Raw genomic sequence first — 5435 nt, 5'->3', positions numbered from 1 at the left:
ACCTAGCACGGCACAAGCGTGATGGACCCTCTATCGGTATCAGTGCAGTGAACGAATACAATTACCCACGGTGAGCGTGCCACGCTCCTTCCTCCAGGCCATGGTCGGTATCCGGACTTGCAGTCCCACCCACATCTGGCCTCTGCTCACCGTCTGGTCTGGGCTAACATCTGTTTATCCATCCTCTCCTCGACAAGCCCCCAGCAATTAACATAGGGCTTTAGGCACTTGGGAAGCTGGTGAGGCTGATATGGGACCACCTTCCTCTAGCCCAGGAAGTCAGGCTTTGTGGTCTGAAGTCAGGTTTTGTGGTCTGTGGGACAGGACCCCTCCACTGTGGCCCAGTGTGGAGCTACCACTATTTTGAAATTGTAAGACCTGCTGTGTTTGCAGCAGCGTTAGGCAAACCCCCTGTGTTCATCTGCAGAGAGAGTTCATCTCAGACGGGGCTCAGAAAGCTAGAACCCAGAAACCGAATCTAGCCAGTCTCCTCATCCGTAAGGCCTGGGAGCTCAGAGCGGGGGATACATTTAAAATGGCTATGTTTAAAATGGTTCTCCAAATACCTAGAAATTCCCTCTTTATCTAAAAGCCTAAAAGATTTACTCCTTGGTTCCTGGCCAATGCCAGATTGAGAGCAAACTTGAATTATCTCTCAAAAAATCTCGTAAAACAACAAGTAGGTGTTTTATTCTGTTGTTTGGGACAGCAAAAGGACACAGGCTAAAGCGAACATGTGTGTAACTTACTGTCACCTGTTGTGTCTGTTGTGTCATAGAGAGATGTCTGGTCAGGACAAAACTGTCTGCCACATGTGTGCAGAAGCTGCCCGTGGTCAGAAAACGGCCGGTTACAGCTGTAGCTACAGGGCTACAGTACGGCCCCGCTCAAGAGAGGCTGGATCCATATGGAAGGTCACGGGTTCAGTTCCCCTACTGACCCATGATCCTGACTGGGGTTGGGGATCACACCATGGAGCCCTGTGGAGGGTGTTTTTGTTTCCTCTCTCTCTCTGTCTCTCATGCTCATGAAAGAAATAAATCTGGAAAAAAAAGAGATATGTATGTATAAAGCAAAAAAATAATTAAAAAAAAAAAAGAAAAAGGAACGTGGGACAGCATACGAAATCTGTTGCCTAAGAGCATATTCGTCCTAGATGAAACTAGGGCAGAAAACCCCGCTTGACCTCGTTTTAGTCCACTTTCCCCCATCAGTGTTAACACCGACTCCTTGAATTCTGGCGTTTTAACGTAGAATCAACATCACAGTCCTTGCCTCATTGCAGAACACATGTTTTTAATGGTTGCAGACACCTCCGCATGTGCAAACTGACCACCGGACTTCTCCTCTAGAAGCCCAATGTGTATAGTGACCTGTGTCCGCCAGGGGGCTCCATAGAACAACGTGTTCTAAGCGACTTGGAAACTCCAACACCCAAACTAACCAGCCAGCCGAGAACCCTCAGAGCACCTCTACAGCCAGCGCGGGGTAAATGAAATAAACATCCACATCGCCTCTCCGGATTTGCCATGTTCACAAATATAAGATAGATGATCTGAAAATTTCATTATTGAGGCGAGAGTGCTTTTTAGCTAAGATTCTTGCAGTTAGGAGGTCCACCTAGGAACTGCATTGAAATGGGGTCCCTCAGAGTCCGACCACGCCTACTTGCTGGGCACTGGGGTCACCCTCTGTCCACCTTGCGGATGCACACACTGCAGAGCCCCAGCCCCAGCCCTTCACACGGAACTAGCACTGTCAGAGGTGCCATCTGAGGACCAGCAGGTGGCATCATGGCTATGTTACTGGACTCCCACATGGCTAATCATGGTTCAAGTCCCAGTGACCCACTCAGACATATGTGCATGCATGCCCAAAATCCCAAGAGGAGACTGGAGGAGAAGGGATTGTGGTGTGGCCATCCCCCTGGGAAGTGAGTTCTTTCTTTCTGTCTCTCTGGTGACTGCACCCACCCTACAGCAAAAATCTCTCTCTAAAAGAATTAATTAATTAATCTTTAAAAGGTGCGACGTGAAACTAAGTGGACGCCATGTCTGAAGGAGGAGAGTGTTCCCAGCAGCCTCAATTCCACCACAAGTGATGTGCATGTTACTCTCCACTCCTCCTTTCTTCTTCATCTTTTTCTTTCTTCTTCCATGAAAAAGAGATACAGAGAGAGAAAGATACAGGCAGACAGAGCCAGCACCCCCAACAGGGTCTTCACGTGTGACCCGCCCTCGGTGTCAGCTGGCCAGCGCCTGGCACACGTGTCTAGCGTGTTCATGGAGGTCTCTGGATACAAACCTGGGACCATCCGCTCAGAGGGTTACGTCGCTGCCGCGTCACCACTCTGCCCTGCAGAATAGTATCCTCTGGTAAGGAAATGCTGTACGTTTTCTGGCCTGGAAAACATTTAGAAATGATTATGACCTTAATTCATTGTCACTTTTTATCCTTTTTTTGGAGGGCATGGGAGTGTATGGACTCACATAGGGGAAGACAGAGAGGTAAGAAAGTGTCCCTCAAAGGGGCAGGGACACACCACAATCCTTTTTCCTCCTTTTCTCTTTCTGATCAGGAGCTTGGGCACACGTGCACTCGGGCTGGAATCTGAACCACCACTGACCACGTGGGACCCCACTCCCTTGTGCCCAGGGCTTACTCACTGCACTGTGGGGCCAGCTCTTTTATCTTTTTGAGAGAGAGAGAGATTTTTGCTGAAGGGCACATGTGTTCAACAGAGACACAGAAAGTGAGAAATCACCCCCCGCCCCAGGGGGATGGCCACACTGCAGTCCCTTCTCCTTCAGTCTCCTCTTGGGATTTTGGGCATGCACACCCACATGCCTGGTGTGGCGTTTAAGCTTCTGGGTCCACGACTCGAACTATGGTCAACTACGTGGGAATCCAGCAACATAACCATTATGCCATCCACTGGTCCAGGGGCCAGCTCTTCTCATGATTTTGACAGATTTTTGCTTGTGTATGTGGGTACATATTTAATTTTAAAAGAATTTCTCACAATGATAAAACTGATTTCATAAGACCTGGCCAAATACTTACTGCTCTTTGAGTATCTTTCAGAGCGTTGAATTAGTTTGCTGTAAGTGCCGTAGGCCGTCCTTTCAACAGCACAGTGTTTGGGAATATATGAAGCATAACCACACGATGTAAACAGACCCATCCGAGCTGTTTGAAGCCATCAGTCATTCAGGACCTAAGTCCACAAACGCCCTTCCCTCATGCACCTGGTTCTAGAAGTTACCCAGCAGCTAAGGCAGTGCCCTCTGGTTGGGGTCCTCGGGCATTTTTCTGAAATGAGAACAAATAACAGAAAACCCTAACCAGACTACATCCTGGTACCAGTGGCATGTGGGTCTAGCTGTGTCTTCTTTTTCTCCTCCCCAGTTTGAACAAATGTTACCAGTTTCAGGGCTTTTGGAATTTTTACGGGATAATAATTCCACCAGCCCTCTGGGTGCAGAGCACAATACTTGAGGTAAGCCGCTTCTGATCCCCTGCTAATCCGTGATAATTGCTTTCGGGCTTCGTGGGGAAGCTGAAATTCTCAGTGCCAGATTCACTGGCTGGGCCCACTGCAAGGGAGGCTTTGGGGGGTCCTTTTTACCTCCACTCAAATCCTGGCTTGGGGAGAGGGTCTATCACAGAAGTATTTTTTGCTTCTCTGACCACCCACTGCCAGATCCCTGGAAAGGCCAGAAGCTTCTAAAGAGCTCTGAGATACTGTGTCCTAAGCCGCCTTTGCTTCCTTCCTGTCATGTTTTCTTCTCGCTTTTTCTCTTTTCTTTAACTGTTAGGAAATGGCCATTAGACACGGCGCCCTTCTGTTCGCAGGTCTTCATGGTTTGAGCTGCACGAGGGCACCTGGCTTGACTTTGCAGCCCCTAAAGAAGAGCAGGATGGCATGGGTCCCGCTGGGACTGGGATGGCCGGGCAGATCCCGAGGTGCCCCAGCAGCGTCACTTGGATTCTCTGACTCACCTTTTGGAAGTCAGCTCTTAGTATTTCCATTCATCTCAGACCTCACAGCCTTATCAGGCCTGGGGGACCAATCTCCATACACTGCACTTCAGGAGAAATGAAGAGGAGTCTAAAGTAAGAGGCAGGGTATGGAGGAATGGCCTCTCTGAGGAAGCCATATTCCTTTTTACTTTATGTATTTATTTATTGAGAGAGAGGGAGAGAGAGGCACCCCCACCTAGGTCCCATGCTTTGATCCACCCTGCCTCAGCCATGCACGTGCCTGGCTGTCCTGTGAGGTCCTGGGATGTAAACCCGGACTTTCCCCGTGGGGGGTCCAGTTGTGCTGTCTGTGACTTTTTAAAGGCGCAAAACCAGCACAAACCCGGCTACTGCATAGGCTCTGGCATCGCCCTGCACCCGGATGGTTCCATGAGCGAATCATTTCTCAGACCTCTGTTTTGCAGAAGTAAATGCTACACCCCAGGCTTCTACTAGCTAAGCTGTCTAAATTCACCCTGCAGGCTTTGTTTCTCTGGGAAAATGCAGATTCCTAACCTTTCTTCTTGAGGCCTCAGTTTGCATGTAGCCCAGTGGGTTAGAAACACGAATGTTGAACATTTTAAGAAATAAAAATTCTGAGAGTGTGATTTTGCCCTCTTAATCCTCATAGGAAATATGTAAGGTGAGGATTAATATTGGTCTCTGCATTTCAGAGAAGGAAGTAAACTTCGATGAGGTTAAGCTTGGACATCCCAAGGTCACAGATCAGGCGGATCTGTTTACGGCATCCAGAACAAGGTCCATGTCATGACCAGCTAAATAAAAGATGCGCATTTTGTAGGAAAAGTCCAGGAAAGCAAAATAACCAGTGTTTTTAGTGCTGTGTTAGCCCTGCCTACTGAGCATCCAGGAAAGACTGGATCCAGGGGCCAGACAGTGGTATAGCAGTCCTGCACCTGGACCCACATGGGAAGGCCTGTGTTCATGTCCTGGACACAGCGTGAGTATGCGTCTTCACCATGGTGGGCTGTGTCTGGGGTCATGGCAGCCCAAACATCCTGTGAGGTCTCTCTCTCTCTCTTGCTCTGATGGAAAAATCCATGAACCAACTTGATGAAAAAAGTTGTTGATGCAGCAGAGATAATACATTTATTGTGCTTGCCTCACTAAGGGGGGCAGTGGCCGAGTGTAGGGTCCGGGGGGAAGTTAGGGAAGTGTATTTCCCATGCCTAAGGGCAGTAATGACTTTTTTTGGGGGGGGAGGGGTTCGCTATAGGACGAGTGTGCTCGCCAGACAGGCAGAGACAGACAGAGAGATAGAAAGCGAGAAATCACCCCCCAAGGGGGATGGCCATGCCGCAATCCCTTCTCCTCCATTCTCCTCTTGGGATCTTGGGCACGCACGCACATGCGCCCAGCGTGAGTTTTAAGCCACTGGGTCTGGGGCGCGA

Source organism: Tupaia chinensis, unplaced genomic scaffold (assembly GCF_000334495.1).
Source record: "Tupaia chinensis unplaced genomic scaffold, TupChi_1.0 Scaffold142716_1, whole genome shotgun sequence".
NCBI classification, from domain to species: Eukaryota; Metazoa; Chordata; class Mammalia; order Scandentia; family Tupaiidae; genus Tupaia; species Tupaia belangeri.
The sequence above is the reverse complement of the archived record's forward strand: the minus strand, read 5'-3'. Positions refer to the sequence as shown.